Source organism: Lepidothrix coronata, unplaced genomic scaffold (genome assembly GCF_001604755.1).
Source record: "Lepidothrix coronata isolate B3197 unplaced genomic scaffold, Lepidothrix_coronata-1.0 Scaffold9, whole genome shotgun sequence".
In the NCBI taxonomy this organism is placed as follows: Eukaryota; Metazoa; Chordata; class Aves; order Passeriformes; family Pipridae; genus Lepidothrix; species Lepidothrix coronata.
In genome coordinates this window covers 5,176,698-5,196,524 of record NW_016690189.1, presented here as the reverse complement: position 1 = coordinate 5,196,524, position 19,827 = coordinate 5,176,698, and the positions used below count along the sequence as shown (strand labels likewise).

The 19,827-nt window shown below is 33.5% G+C and overlaps 1 protein-coding gene across 1 annotated transcript in view; it reads left to right on the top strand.

The window, feature by feature from the left end:
• MGAT4C (MGAT4 family member C) overlaps positions 1-19,827 on the top strand; it is a 344,696-nt gene that overhangs the window by 71,656 nt on the left and 253,213 nt on the right. The window contains exon 2 of the mRNA XM_017804501.1: positions 15,430-15,530. The gene's annotated coding sequence lies outside the window, so the exon portion shown is untranslated. The remainder of the gene's footprint in view (positions 1-15,429; positions 15,531-19,827) is intronic.

The following is a 19,827-nucleotide window of genomic DNA, read 5'->3' as shown; positions in this document are numbered from 1 at the left end:
TTATCCTTCTTCTCCTCAGCTGCACAAGGGAGAGAAAATACAAAATAAGGACAGGGAGAGATCATTCACTTATTACTGTCACAAGCAAAACAGACTTGACTTAGGGAAATTAATTTAATTTATTACCAGTCAAATCAGAGTAAGATAATGAGAGATAGAAATAAAATCTTTGAACACCTTCCCCCTACCTCTCCCTTCTTCCCAAGCTCAACTTAATTCCTGGTTTCTCTGCCTCCTACCCCCAGCTGGTACATGGGGAGAGCGAACGGGCGTTGTTGCCCCTCATATATATCGCTCACCCTGAAGTCCTACACGCCATCTCACATTTTTTCTTATCCTATACAGAAGAACCTAAAATGTGCAGTCACATGTTCTCTGAAGTACTTAGGTGGTGTCTTGCTCACAGTTGGCGTGTAGAAGATTTTTTTCTCTAAGGGACATAAACTGTGTTCTTTGAACTGTAACTTGTATTCAATATACCAGATAATTTAATTGTCCTAATTAATGGCTGCTCATAATCCTATAGCATTGCAAACACATATCTTTTTTAAGTGGCGAAAATCCAAAGTTGGAAAATTTGAATATATATTGAATATATTATACTTGAATATAATATTGGATATGCTTCTGCTTAGAGTGACACTAAGAGCCAGTAAATTATGCTGAAAATAAAAGGCCAAATAATACATCTAGTTGTCTCTTTTTTTTTTTAATTCACCCCAAATAAATAAACATCTAACCTAATTCTGGAATTAGTGCAATTGCACTCATGTCTAAGTTACTTCTTTCTTTTTTGCCCTGCTTAATTAGGCTGTACATGAAAAATAATAATTTATATAGAGATTTTTTTTTCAAGGAATAGACTGTGCTCAGTGAAAACTTCACCTCTGACCACTTGACTCTCCAAAGGAAGCATTTACTACAAGCAGGAATTCCATGGGCTGTGCAGGAACACTAGATGAGTTGTTATCACTCTTTTCCAGTAAACCACTTTCCTCTTTGACTCATCTATAACCACTGCTTTTTGACTGCTCTATAACCACTGATTCTTTGTCTGATTGGAGGTTAGCTACCTCAGCAGCTGTCTATCTTTAAATTGAAGAAAACATCCACGGTAAGCTCAAAGGAAAAACAGGTGTCTGTTCTAATGAAGATCAATTTACCTCAAGATTAAGGCTATGGAAAACAACACCAAGTTCACCTTCCTCAAGTCAAGACCTTTGAAATATATTAGACATTTCATCTAACAGGAAGAGGCTTGAGAAAAAACAAAAGATTTGCTTTGCAGACAGAAAGGGTTGTCTCTGTACAAAGCTGAAACAGACCCAACATTACACACTATATAAGCCTTGTACATCGTGATAGCTTTATTCTAAACACAGAGATTTACAAGAAAAAAAATAGGCCAGCTTATATTTGGAGAGAGTAATGTGATTGCTACTGCTTCTGAGGCAATCAAAATTAAAACAAACAAACAAACTATAAATTTACTCAGTTTTTTTTCTGTGAAATGAATAAAAAGGTTTTCTAGGGCAAGGGTAAAAAAGACTATCTAATTCAGCTTCAGATATTTTTGATAGATTTAAATAACTTTGGTTCTGCTGGCTTTTATCATAGATATAACACATTTTATAAAGGAAAGTTGATATTGTAATATTCTCCTTTACAAAGGCATCAGGTTCTGTAAAATATAAACAGGTCAGAGAGTGTAATATACTAATACTCATTTACTTTCTAGGCTTTATATTTCCAGTACCTTACTTAATATTTCACTGTATTGAAGAGAGAATTACCTGGCTAAAATATATGTCTTGTCACTTCTCACTCAGTATGGTCTCTAACTGAATTTTAGTTTTCTGTCCCCTTAAAACTGGAGACTAAATGCAAAATGTACTTAATCTACTCCTAGGAAAATATCAAAAGCTGATTCTGTTAATAATATTCTATTTCTCAAAATCCCTTAAATGCCCAATGCTTCTTGTAACCCCCTTAACAAAATACTAGCAACCCACTTAAAATAATTTTGAGAGTTCTCCTGTAGATAGTAGAAACTTGCAGTGATATTAAATCCACCTTTTTATTCCAAGTGTCAAACGTCTGCACGTTTTCCTGGTATTTGAACTGTTTTTGGAATGAAATCTTAACAGGGATTTTGTTTGAGCTAAAGGGAAAGTCTCAGAACAGTATCTGGTATTAGAAATTCATTCACTTGCAAGGTTGTCAGGCACTAAAAGCAGGGTCATAATTCTATGGAAGTATCCAATCGTATGTGGGTGGTTCTACCCACAACCTCATAGGTTTGAGTCTTGTTTTACTGGTATTTGTAGAGTTTTTTGCTCCAGAGCTGACAAGGCAAGATTGTTAACAATTTAAAAATTACTTGAAATGTTGTCAAAGTGTATTCATGAAAGTCCTACAAATACAGTTATACTACTTTTTCAGCTCCAGTAAATCCCTTTTGCAACAGAAATGCATATTGCATGGGATTACTGAAAAGTCAATCTCTGTCTCTTATTTTCTAAATGGAAAGTGTAGTTATTTGGTATTTGCTACAGAGTTAGTGCTTGGTGTAGTGAAATTCTTGCCTTTGTCATTGCTGAAAGGTAACTTAAAAATCTGATTTTCATCAGACCTGTGTACAGAATTCTAAAATGCAGAACACTGGAAACATATTTTAAAGCTCAAAAGTATACTTTAATTAAAATTGTGTTCTCAGATATAGTTCTTATCAGAGCTTGCCTTTTTCAATTTTCCAGTCTGATGACTGAGAAGCAGATGGGTAAATCTTGTGACACTGCCTTAAACATATTTTTGGTTTTTAATATATTTCAACAGCTTGTGTGTTTTGTTTTCTTTTAACATCCTGGAGATCTGCCTCTATAAATCCTGATGACTACCTTAAAGATACTGGGGTTTGAATTTTGTGACTTGTTGAGTTCTTTTGCCAGCATCAAGAGTCAAAAGAATTGCTCAGCTTCTTACAGAAACTTTTGAGTAATGTGGAAGAGAGGTTGAGTAAATAATCATAAAAACCAAATCCACTCTTCATTATAGCTGGTTATTTTTTCAGTGGTGATTCCAAGTAACATAGTGACAATATGAATGCAAATTATTTTCGTATCTCTCAGATTTCATAATTTACACTCAGTGAAGTTCTCTGGAGGGTAAAGAAAAGGAAACCAAAGAATTTCTTGTAGCTTCTCCATTAAACTTTCCTTGCTATGGATGTTCCATATTATCTACATGACAAAGTGCTTTGGGAGCTATGGTAAGAACACATTAAAGGAGATTTTGTTTGATTTTTTTTTCCCCTAACTTTCAGGAAATAGACTAATTTGCTTCTCTTGAAGATGTCACTATTGTGACTGGAATCAATCACTGAATGCAATAGGGTTCATAAATCTGCCAGTCTAGATAATGACAGACTACTGTTCTATTCTCAAGTCACTCAGAAACACACAGTTTTTCACCAAACTGTAGTCTGTGAGAAAACAGGTGTTCCAAATCATTCCAAAATCTTTACCAGGACTTCTGTGGTTTTTTTTCTGGACCATTCTAGTGCCTCTGGACTGCTAATTCAGTGGTTTCACACATGAAGAACAATGTGAAAGATTTAAGACAGTTTAAGAGGTTTAAGATTAGGTTTTAGGCACTTCAGAAATAAGGATGAGGCTTTATTTTATTTTAAGGAAAAAGGAGCTACAGATTTGTGAAAATTAGCTATAGACCGAACTGAATCTTTAGACTAGCCTTCCATTTTGTGTATGCATAGGTTTGGTTCAGATATTTGAAAAAACTCTTAAATCCTCCTGACACTACCCAAATCATTCTTTCTACAGAGTGGCCTTCTCAGGACTCACAAATTGATATGTCTTCTTTTTTTTTTCTATAATCTCAGCAGCAGCTTAAACTAGGTGTTCACCATACCTGGCTCCTGAAGACAGGTCATTGCTATACTCTGTATTGAGCATGGTCATCACTACTCAGTGAATTGTCCTTCAGGAGTCCTGTCCAAACAGTTCACCTGGGAAACAGTATGTAGAATCATGAGGGGAATCCATACCCCCTTCTTATTGCCAAAAACTGCAGTTTTGGATTTCTAATGTCTTGTAAAGCAGATTCACATGGACAAGATTGCATTATGTCTTGAAACACTTTCAAAGAGTGCCTCTCTCTTTGCCAGATGCAGCTGATGGAATGGCTCAGCCCTCTCTGCTATTAAACATTTCCACATCTGGGGATATATACTTATGTCAAGTCTTTTGCTTTTTATTATTTTTAGTTTAACAAATACAGATTTTTAAAAAAAAATATTTTGTTTTATCAGTATGGATGAACATAAAAGTCATTATTTTTTAATACAATAATGAAAAATTACCTTGAAATCAAATTAGCATGATGTTGCATGCCTTTTGGGAAGTTGCAGGATGCACTGCACATTTTTTATCTCAGAATCCTACTGAAGCACATGATGACAAAAGAACATGTGAGCCCAAACCAGGAGTACACTACCGAAAATTCTTCTCTGATATAAGGAAGTTTCAAAAATTTGGAACTATGTTTCTGGTTTCAGCTTTATGATTAACCTGCACTTCCTCAACTTATCAGCCCTAAGATTTTTGACAGAAATCCAAGATTTAGTAAACTGTGAGAACTACTCAAATTGTGACATGGATTTTATCAAAGCTTTAAGGGTCAATTCATTCAAATTTCAGATATGATATGACTCACTTTATTCACAGTGTATTCATAACTGACTTTAATTAAAATACTGAAGACAGACTATACAAAAAGTCAACACACAAAAGAGAAATATTCATAAGAAGTGTCAGCTTCTGGTAATCTAGCAGTAACATTGAGTTTATGAAGCTTCACAGCTTTGAAATTATTCTAAACATAGCAAGAAGAAGCTTTCATTAATAGTATTTTTGTTTGGAAAAAGTCACATATAGATAACAAGAATTTGATGAAAAATCAAACATTTTGCTTCTTTTTTCAATCTTTTTAAACATAACTCTGTTTATATGATCTTTTTATATGTATATCCTTCTACATATAAATGTTAAGATAAATTATAATTATACTTAGATAAAACCTTTAATCATTTTTTATTTTGTCACTTAAAAAAACCCATACACATTTACATGTTGAAGAATATATTTTTGCTTGGTTTTTTGCTTTTTGTTTTTCTGTTCGTTTTTTTTTTCCTTTACCTGCTCTTGGAGTAGTTTAAAATGTAAAATGTTTCCAGCAACATGAAAACCTGAAAAATTAAATATAGCTGGATCTTGATTTTGAAGAAAAAATAGTAACATTAAGATTATTACCTTATATATTTATGGGGATTTGAATGTCAAGAATTTATCCTTATCTAGCATATATACTTATTCTAAAAACAGAAGGACTTGTGATATTATTTAGAGCATGACCTTCAGAGTTCTTCCAAAGACTTTTAGGTTTGTTTTGATTTCTAACAAATAGAAAATTCTGCCTTTCATATAATTTAGGACATGAAGACATGAGCAAACAAATGTTTCAAGTGATGAATATTTAACTAGTATTGAAATAATTACTGAAGTTTATCTAAGAGTTAAGATACAAACACTCTCTGTTCTTTAACAACTTGATATCCTTTTTAGTTTTCCCAGAAAAGTCACTGAATCTAGTTTTGTTCTGGTAGCACTGTTTTTTGTCATGTCCCATTTTCTCTAATTTCACATCTCACAGGCTATATAACAAAGTGAATGGAATGGATTCTTTAGTCTTTCCTTTTTAGTTATTGTTTTGTTAAATAGTCTGAAATCTGTAACTGATGTTTACAAAAACAACTGCTTAGGATTTTGTTTACTTCTTTCATTACACTACTGTATAGATTTCTAGGATAATGGAAATTTTTCAGCATGGTATTTCAGCGATCTATTTTCATTATATGCCAATGTTTATGCATTAAGCATCCTGTTTACTTGTTGCTGGATGACAAGCAGCTTGTCAAGTATGCATGACTGACTTTCTTCAAAGGATATTTAGAATTCTTTATATGAAGATCCTTATGAATAGATCTCCTCAGGTAACTCAATGAGGGGAAAAACACCTTACTGAATATTTATATTTTTGATGGTCTAAGTACCTCTTTATTGAATTTTTTTCCCTTTATTTTTTTTTTATTCTTCTTCAAACTGGTCCTTAAATATTGCTACTTAAAGCTAATCATTTAATTCAAGCAATATTTTTTTCTGCTCTTTAAGTATCTAATATAGTAATGGTAAAATTAAGACAATATTTAACTCCTGGAAAAAAGGAGTTAGACCTTAGAGAGAAAATGAATCAGAGATTAAAAACTTAAAATGTCTGAGCTCAAGCTGTTTCCCAGGACTTAGTAGTTAGTCAAACTATTTTGGTGCAAAAAGTATTGTACTAGTGCAATAATTGATTATAAGTTATTCTAACCTGTGTTAGGTTATTCCAGATATTTCTCTGTTGTTTTCCTTGAATTAGTCTGTGCTGCATTAGACATAGGACCATGAAACAGCTAAAAACATTGTTAACTATAGATCATTATAAAAAATTATCTGACTCTGAACATGCAATAATGAATAAGCTTTCTACAGGCTTACTAAGCTCAGTTGCTCAGTGCGAATAATTAAAAGACAGGAAAGTCACATTACATTGCCAGCCTGCAGTATTGACTTTCTTTAGCAAGCACTTGGCAGAGGAGGGATTTTGTTTTGGTTTTGCATTACAGTGAAAAATCATATTATTAGATCTCTTTTGAACCATATGTCCCAGTTCTAAGACCCATCCAGAGTTATCAGTGTTTTGGGACATAAGATCTCAGATTTTGCTGGTGAGGACCTTTGTCTTTTGTTTGCTTACAAAACAAATCAAACTCTTTAATAAATGTCAGAATAGTAATGTACAGAAGGACTCTTATTTAATATCAAATTCAGTCTTTTACTGTTATGAGTAACTAGTGACTTTTTCCCTAATTATGTTAAACCGTATTTCACTATTTCTTTAATAAATTATATCTCTTAAGTTCTCTCTTTTCAATAAAAGATTTTCATATGTTCTTCTAAGGTTAATTTTTAAAGTTTCAAAAGACTTCATATACAAAAACTGAAAAAATGTATTTTTCTATGTACATAATTTTTATTTCTTGTTTTGATTTGCATATTTATATGATATTTTAATATAATTTGATAATCTAATATAGCTAATCAAGAGTGTGGATATAGATAAATGTTTTACCGTTGATGACTGGCAATTCATTTGATGAAAGATATGTTAGCATTGCTGATGCAGCATGAACAACCAAGTAACAATGAGGTGACCTTTTTCTCTTTATACAGTTGTCATTCAGCACTGCATTTCTAATGAGCATCTAGAGTTCCTGAGAGCCACTACTGAAAAAAGTATTGTCATCTCAGATGAACATGCTGGTGGCTGAAGTAGAGTTTTTGATATATGAATACCTTTTATCAGCCTTGTTCTCTGGGTTCCATTCGGACATTTTGTATCATTTAGGTGAGCTTAAGATGTGGAAATACATTGAAATAAAGATAACACTGAACTCCGAGCTGAATTATAGGACCATCCTTTTGCATATAAAGGTAATATGATATAAAGAGGTCAGAAGTAAATAAATAATCTAGCTCTATGTACTGCTCAGAATACGCATCAGCATAGAATACACTTGGAGGTCTGTAGTCAGTGGTGTTTCCAAGGGATCAATACTGGGTCCAACCTTATTCAACTTCTTTATCACTGACCTGGATGGAAGAGATGGTATGTAACCTCAGTAAGTCTGATGATGATACAAAATGGGGCGGAGGAAGGGGATGGCTGATGCACCTGAAGGCTGTGCTGCCATTCAGCAGGACCTTGGTAGGCTGGAGAGTTGGATGAGAGAAACCTGTGAGGTTCAACAAGGTTCAACTGCACCTGGGGAGGAACAACCTCAAATGCCAATACACCTTAGGGGTTGACCTACTAGAGAGCAGTTCTCTGGAGAAAGACCTGGGAATCTTGGTAGATGACAAGTTAACCATGAGCCAGTAGTGTGCCCTTGTGTCCAGGAGGGCCAATGCACTGAGAAGAGTGTGGCCAGCAGGTCAAGGGCGGTGATCCTACCCCTCTATTCAGCCCTAGAGAGGCCACATCTGGACTACTGTGTCCAGTTCTGGGTTCTTCAGTACAAGAAACACGAGGAGCTACTGCAGAGGGTCCAGTGGAGGACCAGAAAAATGATGAGTGGTCTGGAGCATCTCTCCTATGAGGAGGCACTGCAGGAGCTGAGCCTGTTTTATCTGGAGAAGAGAAGACTGAGAGAGGATCTTATTAATGCATATCAATATCTCAAAGGAAGGTTTCAAGAGGATGGTGCTGGACTCTTTTCAGTGGTGCCCAGCAACAAGATAAGGAGGAATGGCCATAAACTAAATCACAAGAAGTTTCACCTCAACATGAGGAAGAAGTTCTTCACATTGAAGGGGGCAGAGCACTGGAACAGGCTGCCCAGAAAAGTAGTGGAGTCTCCCTCTGGAGGCATTCAAAACCACCTGGATGAGTTCCGGTGTGATATACTGTAAGTGCCCCTGCCTTGGCAGGGGAATTGGACTAGATGATCTCCAGAGGTCCCTTCCAACCCTAAAAATTCTGTGATTCTGTGATTGTGACCATGAAATGTAGTGAATTGACAAAGAAACTCAGTCATCTCAGCTTACGACAATTTCAGTGTAGAGTGAGACAAGATGTCATTGTGCTTCTCTAAGTACTTTTATCTTAACCACAAAAGGAGGAGAGTCCACCTGTTCTCAGAGTGCACAGGTCATTCATGCTGCAAATGTATTATAACTACATCTTTATTTTGGGGATTTCACAGACCTCTTATTTTTGTGAACCACATTAACATTTTAATACACTTGACATAATCTACATTAAGACAGATAGATTGGTGTTTTGATGCCCAAATATCTACCTGCAATATTTCTTGGGCTACAGTGTGATAGGAAGAGCTGTAAATAATTTGTAAAGAATTCGAAGGAGGATTTTTACTAATTTTTCTGTTTGTAGGAAATCTGAAAATATTCTCCCAGAATCAGAGAGAACTGCATTTAGTAGGAGACTGAGGCTCAAAATCTTATTAAAATTAGAGTGGTAAAATTGACATAGCTTTCACAATGGGGAAGTTATGGGTTGATTAGAAATATTTAATAGAAGTTAAATATTTTGTCTGAGGACTTTTCGTGAAACACAAGAATATCTCCAAGATAAGTGAAGAATAGAAGACAAAACTGATCTGTAATAGAGTTGGGAAAGTAAATGTATAAAAGATGGTAGGGGACATTGGACAGATGGCAAATGAATAAACTGCTCATGCTGACTCTGGTCTTTATAGAAGAGTTTTGAGGGAGAAGAATAAGAAAGAAACTGAGAGGAGAATGATGAAAGACAAGTGATACATATCTTTCCTTAGAGGCCTAACATTAATGAGCCTGTAATGGGCTTATTAGACTAAGTTATCTTTTGCTGAAATATGTAAAGTTAAGCAGTTACACTAACAAGAAAAGGAGTATCAGGACAGATTAAAAAGGGAAGAGGTGAAAGTAAAATATGGAACTCTCCATTGCTAGTCAGTTACAAGCAGTTTGGCCATTAAACAGGTACAATTTAGGATTATAGGACCTTGATATTTTCAGTTATCTAGTTTGAAAACTAAATTATCTCCTATAAGATGATGTATTTCTTACACAAATATTACACAAAAAAATACAGGTTATATATAAACACACACATTTTCATAAACTTCTGTGAAACATTTATGGTTTTTGTAGTGAATATAAAAGATTATGATGAAGTTTTCTCTTTAACAGAGGTTTGCCTGTTTATATGGTTGAGAAACTCTTATGCTGGACATTTGTTTTGGCTCCTGAAAACAAGCATGACAGCATAAATCAAACAAATCATTTCACTGATATATATCATAAGATACATGTCCCTAAGTACTAAAGTACTCTTTAATGGGTAGTGCAAGTAACCACTGAAGAAGAGTTGTTGGGTTTTGGTTTTTTTTAATATTTTTCGGTTTGACTAGTTTTACAAAAAGTATGGTCTAGCTTTATTCCTGCTTTGTCTCTATTTGCCAAACCACACACAAACCTCATTAGCCAAAGTTTAAACTAAAACAAGCTGCAGAAGTTTAGGATAGGGTTTGATTTGGCTAGGTTACATCTTTGAAGGATTTCACTCAAAATGATTTGTGGAGTACTTGGATTCAGCATAGTATTTAGACAGGCCACTCTTCCTGGACCACTGGATGCATTGCTGCAAATCTCAGTGTTTATGAGGTCCTGACTGGAAGAAACCATGTGGGAAAGCTACGGCCTGGATCCAGCAGTCATGGAAACACCGCAGACCTATTTGTAGCAACTGAATCCTAATAGTGGCATACTGTAACTGCCTCCCTGGGAACGTAATAACCTGGGATACAAGGTCCAGAGTTTGGACAACTTGACCATGTTATAGAGCTTCTAGGTCTGTTTCATGAAATCACAGAATAGCTGAGGTTGGCAGTAATCTTTGGACATCATCTAGTCCAACCCCACTGCTCATATCAGAGTCAGCTAGAGAGCGGGTTCTTCATGGCTTCAAGTATCTCCAATGATGGAGACATCACAAGCTCTCTGGGTAACCTGTTCCAGTGTTTGACCACCCTCACAATTAAGTCTCTTCTCACACTTAAATGGATTCAGTTTGTGTCTAATTCTTCTTGGGTGCTACTGAGAAGAGTCTGCCTAGCTCTTCTACACCCTCCCATCGTATGTTCATACCTTACTGTTTGGTATGACTGCTTTTGCAACTTGAGCTGGCAACAATCTATACAGAAGGAAGAATAGTAATCCTTCCAATGGTTCTTGCTGCAGATTTATGCTTTAACCTGGAAAACCTGTTGTTTTGGGAAGATCTAGAAGAAAGAGAAACTGGAAAAAGTTAGGATATTTTTCATCATGGGAAGTTTGAGAGGAAAATAATGCTTCATTTCATTTGGACCAAAATCAAATAATTACAAACAAATATCTTGAAACTTGCAGTTGGCTCATAGTCTTTACTGTATTTTATCTACACTGCCTAGACTGATCACATTTATACTTTTCTCCCCCTTGATGCATAATTTTACTTATCATTTTCTTAGACTAGTTAACTACATTATTAAAGCACAGTTGAAGATATTATCTGTAAAATCTAGGTGTTCTTTGCAGTATCAGGAACTGCCGTTAGCCAAAAACTTATTACAATTACATATAACACATAATATAATAGCATCTTTCAGTATTTTCTAAGGTTTTTTGTCCATAACTCTCACCTTATAATCTTAGTTTTTGGACATTTAGCATGAAAGTCAACAAGTAGTTGTGTTAGAACATATCTTTTCCACTATTTGACCCTTGGAGACAGCGCTTCTTGTAGTCACAGTTCCATCTGTCTTCAGCTTTGATTTCCTGAACAAGTTAATTGATTGTAATCTTTTTAACAGGATTTTTCCATTTCTGTCACTCATTAGGGAATTCGCATCCCATATTGTAACCTTCCATGTCTCCTTGCAACTAAAATTTTTGGTAGGAATCAAAAAAATTTTACTTCTTCAAGTATAGAAATCAAAACCAAGTAGAAGCATAATATAAATACTGTTTAAGAGCAGAATACTGGTTATGCCATAAACTAATTGGGTTTGCATACTTACATAAAAATAAATAGTCCACTAAAGCATAACTCACTTTGAAACACCTTAGAGCTCAGTTTTTTAAGGTTTCTAGTTGTATTTTAAGGTACAAGAAACTTATGGAATAAGGACAGTATGAAGAGTTTTAATTATAACATTTTTTCAACAGTAAATAGATTTGATTGCAAAATTTTATTAATAATGATTCAAAAATGAGTTACAAAGCTTTCCACAAGAAATCAATGACTGAATTTTTTGTGGTATTTTGATTTTGAAAGTAGCTTTTATTTTTATAGTGAATTCTTTGGAGACTTGTAATTGACATAAGAAATTTCATTTAAAGTGCAATTAGTTCTACTGGAAACATTCATGTCAAAAATATTGTCCTTTCTCTGGATACTATAGATGCTCCACTACCATGAGAGATCATCTTGGGTGATTTTCATTACCTTAGTTTAAGTTATATCTCATAATATTCATGTGTAGTCTTAAATGACTAAGTCTGACTTCTCAGAGGTTACAAGCATTTCCAATAAAATTGTTTGTTTGCGGGAACTTTTATTGTAAAATGCACTCGTGCACTGAATGACAAATGTGGAATGAGGTTTTTGAATGGAATAAGTTATAAGAGACGGCTGAGTTGTTTGGGGGTTTTTAACTGTTATTTAGTTCTGGGTTTTTCTTTTCTGACCAGTAGGATTCCAATGTCTACCATTTCATTTCTAATACATTCATTGATTTTGGCTTGTTACTTAAGACCACATTAAGATTTATAGCTGCATTTGCAAAATGGCTATGCTAATTCAGACCTTAGCCAATTTTGTATTTGAATGCTAATCAGCATGATGTTATATTTTCATTTTGCTGTTCTCTTTTCCATTTAATTTTATTGGATATCACTGAAATTCATAGATGTATTATGCTTAACTCCCAAAATTATACTGAACTCTTAGCATTCAGAAGGTTTTGATTTGGTGCTGAAAACATTTGTATTTACAGAATATAATTTATAATAGAACACATTTATTTACCTTTTTAATGAATATTTATATTTTTTTCAAATTTGGGATATGTTTACTGCAATAACTTTGGGTCAGCACTAATAACTGTACCATATGTCTCTATATTTCTGAACCAGGTGGCTGGCAATCATGCCTCCAGATGAGCAGTGGTTCAGTGACAGCAACAAAAAACCTTCTTGTGATGTGCACATATTGCTATAAACAATCCCTGTTTTCTTCTTTGACTTGCTTATTTCTGAATACCATTTTAGTATCAAACATCATATTTTTAGATGATCATTCAGTATTGGATAACAATTTTTTTAATATATGATCGACAGCTATATATTACTAAACAAAGAACATCAATATTAGCATTATCCTCTCTGCAGTTCTGGTTAAGTTGCTAATATTGTACATCTCTTGCAAGAGTACTTGGCCTAGTAGGTGCTGTGTTATGAATTTCTCTAAACTTACATGTAGTCTGAACAAACCTATTTCCAGAAACTCTACTTGTACCTACCAATTTTTTTGTAGAAAGAAAACTTTTTCATAATGTCAGTCGATCTGTGGCTCTACTTCACACATACGATTCTTTTCATTCCAACATATATTTTCTTTCCTTAGACTCCTAAAAATTTTTACAACCAGTAGTAGAGTCAGCCTAAGATTTTCAAAGACTTTTCTTCAATGTAATCTCTGACTTTATAAGTACTAATCTTTTGCTCACAATATTCAACTACAAAGAAAGTGGTAAGGTAGTTTTCAGTGGTTTTTAGTTTGTCTCTTGGTTATAACTTCTGAGTTGCTTCAAGATATTACTGTGTGTCTTTTTTTGCATATCCAATAAATACTGTATATAGTGTGAATTTCTAATACAAATGTTTTCCTAAGTGTCTCAAAAAAACCCCAAACCCAACCTTTGAATCCTTTCATTGGAAGCTTCATACTATAAGTCAAAGAATATAGAGTTATTTATTTTCCTTAAAGTTTGAGAAGATAAAGTGACACATAGAGAGTTTACCTAAGCTGGTATGTTACTTTTTTTTCTATACAGACATACATACAGAGAGAGATATGTTTAAGAACATGGAGAGTTCTGATTTTAATGCAACTTCATGCAGAAAGAATCATAGCTTTTTTCATTCATAAATCTTGAATTTATATATAACCGATTGTTCTAGAGGGGAAATCTTTCTTTTATGAATAAGCTTGAATTAGTACTGGTACATGTAAAGCTTTTTTTTGAGACACTCCCATGCTGGTTTTATTTTGACTTTGTCTTCATTAAGAAACTTGGAATTTATACATCATCTCTTACACATCTTTAACAAGCTTTGAGACTTTTTTCTAAAGTTGTCTCTTGTTAAGTATAACAAAAATTCTAACTAGACTTTAAATGTCAGCCTAGAGCACTCTGTCACAGAGAACACGATAGACTGACTATAGTCCTAGACCACTCAGTAAATTTTGTTATAGCACTTCTCTCTATGGATTTTGTTTTATTGTTTGGATGATATATATTTGTCTCATAAAAAAAAATTTCTGAAGCGACATTTCCTCTAAAAATCCTATTTACAGGAATATTTTCAATATACATTTAGAAGTATATTTTTATATCTACTAAAAATTCAGGTTTGTCAGTATAAAGAGTTTTCAAAAAGAAAATTAAAGCTTGATGTGTTCTATGACTGGGGGTAGCAGCCTGAGATGTAATATTTCAGCTAAACATTTTTGCTTGATTTGAGCTGATAGAAAATAAATACATTTCTCCCTGAATTGGTTGTCATCTTATGGAATGAGATAATTTTATGCATTATGCCCCCATTTTTCAATAAAAATAGTTTTCAAACCCTGCAATTTAGAAAACATTTATTAAAGAGAAGACAGTGGTGTTTCATGGGTTCTGTGTGACTGTATGTATGGTATGTTTGCATGACATATTTAACCTAAGGAAACTTGTTTTACTGGAAAGGCAACTACTAATAAATGAGAAGCCATTAAGGGCAGCTTAATTCATAACTTTCTGTGATTACTGTGTCATTCCACGGTCTAGGTCCTTCCCAGCTATAGAGCAAAAGCATTTTTTGTTCACAAAAACAACCTCAAATTTCACTTCTATTCTTGAAAAGAAATTAAAAATCAGCAATTTGGCAAGAAATAACTAGACGATTTTTAAAAGTCCCTTCCAACCTAAACCATTCATAATTCAGATCATAATTCTATCATTCTCTTATCATTGAAAATGGACTGTGTGCAAGTGTTTGCAAGTGTCACCTAGACCACTAAAACACTTCATTACATAGATGAGAAATAAGAAATAATATACAACTATTGATTTTCTCTATTCTAGTTTGAAAAAAAAATCATTGAAATTTTGCCTTGTTCTTTTGCATATGGAAATGTCACTGCTCCACTGAGGCAATGAGTCTATGTATGAATTCTCCCTGAACAGTCACCACATATAAGGAATGCAAATGATGTAGTTCTGTCCCTAGAATATTCATTTGCTCTCTGAAAAGTTTTTCTTCCCCTTGAATTACTCATTCACAGTATATGGATCAACCCATGTTAACATCAGATAAGGAATGTTATCCTGACCAAATTTAGCTATTTTGTACACAGTAAAATGATTTTGTAATGTGAACCACTGTGTAAAAAGAAAGAGGGGGGAAAAGTATTTTGAAAAATTTCTTTTTTTCTCTGCAGACTCTTTTTGGTGAAACAGCTGTAGCTTGGATTTTATTGTGTGACCTTGATGCTTACTGTCAAGCCCTTCAAATAGCTGTTAGATTTGGCAAGATTAAAAGGTAAGTGGAATATTAAATGTTAAAGCAAATCACTATAAGAAAACAGAAACCTATCTATTTAGTAAGCATTGTTATTAAAATTATGTATTAAAATGACTGATATCTTCAATGGGAGAGGCTCTGAAATCTTTTTCAAAATGTATTACTTCATTTAATTTGTTCCTGGTAGTATCTAAGTCATAAGTTAAAAAAAACCAAAAACCAAAAAACAAAACCTCTATATAGAGGAAATACAGAAGTGGAATAGAAAATAAATTGTTCTCTTTATAACTTGATATCATTAAAGCAAGAATTCAAATTTTCAAATCTAGATGTGACAGGATGGCAAATGAAAAGGGGTCTAAAATATCTGCTTCATTTTTGGATTTGCAACTTAAGCAAATGTAGTTCTCCCTTTTTTTTCTTTTGTTTGGGGATTTTAGTTGCTTGGTTGGGTTTTTTTTCTAAAGCAGAAATCAAAAACTGGGCAACCTTAACTGAAATAATCAAGTGACATAGAAACAGTTAATTAAGCACAAGGCCAACAAAGCTGTCTTGTCAAAGCTTGGCCATTTACATGATGCTGAATATCTTTTGTGAAATAAGCCTCAGTAAAACCAGTTTCATCAATGTACCTATTTTACTATTTTGCTAGACAGGTTAGAGAAAGCATATCTATTTGATCAGTCCTTTACACTAGATATAATATGTAAAATGCTTACTTAAAACATTAATTTACTGAACTAAATTAATGCTGTGTAAATCAGCATTTCTTTTATCTCTAAGAGAGACATTTTTCATCCTTTACATATTTGTGGGTCAGATATTGCCTCAAGGAGAAAGAAAGTTTATGAATAATTTAAAAATTACCATTTTTGCATCTGATGAGAGCAGTAAGAAGCACTTTCAGTGTTGGTTACATATTCCAGGGATTATTGCTTATTAAAAGACTTTTCCTTGTACTGGGTTCCCCAGTACAAGAAAGTCAAGGATGTTTTAGAGAGGGTCCAAAGTAGGGCTACAAAAACAATCAAAGTACTGGAACTCCTGTCCTATGAAGACAGGCTAAGAGAGCTGGGGTTGTTCTTCCTGTAGAAGAAAAGCCTTAAGGGGGATGTTATCACAGCCTTTCAATTTATAAAGAGATGATTATAAGAAAGGTGCAGAGAGCATTTAACCAACTCCTGTACAGGTAGGACAAGGAAAAATGATTTTTCACTGAAAGAGGATAGGTTTAGTTTGGGTATACTAAAGAAATTTTTTGTGATATGGGTAGTGATACAGTGAAACAGGTTGCCAGAGAAGTTGTAGATGTCCCATCCCTGGAAGTGTTCAAGGTCAGATTGGAGGAGGTTTTATGCAATCAGATTTAGTGAAAGATGTCCCTGCCCATGGCATATGGGTTGGATTAGAAAGTCTCTTAAGGTCCTTTCCAGTCCAAACTCTTCTATGATTCTGTCTGTAAACACCTTTTGGAAATAGAATTCATACTTGGAACTTTAGGGAATGTGACCAAATAAGCTTTTGTTTGAATCTCATAAACAAAGTAGAAATCATCATAATGAAATACTAAAACTTAGAATAATAAAAGTACTAATGTGTATTAATATTAGCATCAATAAATTGAAAGACAGAAAAGTCTCTGAAGAAAAAAATACCCCTACTGTACCAAACTATTAGGAAATTGTAACCACAGATCTAATATTATGATGATGCTAGTTAGTCCATCCAGATTACTGTAAATTGATTATTGCACTATACCTTTATACCTTTTTGAAGCAGATGTTAATAACTTCTGTGAAAACTGAGCCCAAAAGCTAATAAGATGTTATTATGTACATTTATGGTTCAGATAAAGAGAACAAGTTAAAATGTGAAAAATAATTTATTGCATGAAGAAAAGGTAAGGATCACTTAGGAACCAAGCATATATTTAGTGTTAATAAGTATCATGAGTTATTCAGCCTCTAGTGGTTGTGGCCACCAATGCAGGGAATTTTTTAATGAGGTGATGGAGACATGTTTCTGCTCTGTATTATTTTTTCGAAACCTTTCCTGTCTACTAGTACTAGCTCATTCTTCAGATAAAATGGTTTGTAAATACATTCTTAGTATTGTTAAAAATTTATTTTCTCCAGTAATTGAACTAAATAAGTCACTGTCAGCAATCTGCTGACAAGCAGTTGTTTCTAGTCCATTGAATTTCACTTACACTTGATTTACTATTAGTGTATGAATAAAAAAAGTTATTATAATTCAACAGAGAAAACAATTTTCCTGAAATAATTGTCAATATAAGAATATTTTGGCAATATCAGTCTGGTACTTAATTGTCAGGAATATGAGACATACTTATTCAGGTGATGAATTTTGCTATTCAGTCTTTGTGCCTGATGAAACTAATTCCAATTCATGCTCTCTCCGGTCAAAAGAAGAAATATGACAAGTCTTTGTAACTTCAAATCATGCAGTTTTCCTAGTCTCCGACAATACATGATCTGTTTTATGTATCTGATGGTATTGCATTGCACTACATTTTGCATAAAATAATACTCTGTATCTATTGTAAACATAAATTCATCTTTTTGTTGAGCTCAGGAGTTAAACATTTGACAAAGAGGATTTGATATATGAAATCACTTTCTACTTTCTATTTTGATAGGCTTATATACAGTCGCTAATAAAATCATCGACACCTATATCCATGTATTGTATACACCAGAAAAGAAGATATACAAAGCAAAAATGCGCAACATATTTTAATTGATTGGCTATAAACTCTCTGATGCATCTCAGGAAGTGAGGATAGTGCTTCTTGATGTATTTCAGGAATAAATCCTTTATATCTGATTAAAGTGCAGATGACCATCATAAACTATTGTAATCTGAAAGGGTTGATCTCCTGATGCAATCTTCCATATGCTTCAGGTTCAGAACTCGGAGGGAATTTGCTATGATTACTGAATGCAATTTCGGTGCAGATGCAATCTCCCAACTTAAAACTCCCTATGTAAAAGAAAACTCCTTTTTAATATTTCTGATTTTAGAAAAATTCTGCAACTTAATGATAAAATCATTGTTAACGATAATAAATTACGGAAACATTACTGAAAATCTGCATAAGAACAAATGGGAAATCTGAATTATTCTGACATCAGTATCTAATCTAATATTTCAAATCTTAAAGTACTAGTAATGTTAATTCAGTAGTTTTTAGTTCTTAGGTTGTTTACTTAATACATAAGAAGACATATAATAAGCCAGAACTTAGTGCAAATGGTTTAAAGACTTATTCCTCTGTGTTTTGTAGATCATCTTTAGATTTTAACAATTGCGGACTAGGATGTTGTATTATGGAATTACCTTCCAAGATTTGTTTATGGAAGTGAAATGATCCTAAAATCTCTTGTTTCTGAACATGGTTCTTGGGCTGTAAGAACCTGAGAGTAGTTTGTAGAGACTTCATCCCTTTAGAACAACCAATAAATGTGAACTTTACCATACCAACACTTATAAATTACTAGGGGGACAAATATTTTTTGGAGTAACAATCACTAGACGAAAGAGACTAAATATTATGTGTTAGAGAGAAAAAAAATGTTATCAAAAAGGTCATTTCCTAATTAACAAATGTTGACTAAACGGAGCATAGTTATTTTTAATATGTATATATTAATATGTACATATTCATTTTTAGTAAGAATATAGAACTTGCTCTTTCAGTAAAATATTGTACACAGTTTCTGCAAAACAAATTGTCTTATTTGATAGCTGGCATGAAATGCAGGTAACAGCAATGGTTTGACATTGAGAAATTAAGCTCAGTTATTCAGTGGCAGGAAACTGCACTCAATGAGCAGAGAAAAATATATATAACACTCAGCTTGCAAAGAACAGCATTATTCTATAAAATAGTTGCCTGTCAACTGGAGCTTTCTTTATAACTTCTGTTATGGAAAAAAGTAATTGCATATTCAATTCACTCTCAGTTGATTTTTTGATAGGCTGAATGTCATTATATGGTAAAATAATTTCCAGAAAATTGTTATTTTTTAAAAGAATATCTGAATAAGCCTGAAACTACAAGATTATTTTTTTTTTTGGTCCCTGGAGTTACATGGTCATGCTTATGGCATGCTCAGGTACTCTTCTTGCTAGAGTACTACACCCTTGAACACTAGAATTTCATATCTTAGACTGCTGAAGAGGTAATTAATATGGAAGAACTGACAGTAGATAAAGACAGTAACAGAAACATTCCTAAGGGTGAAAGAAATTAAAGACTAAATGATCATAGAAATTTCGTTTTTAGAGTGTA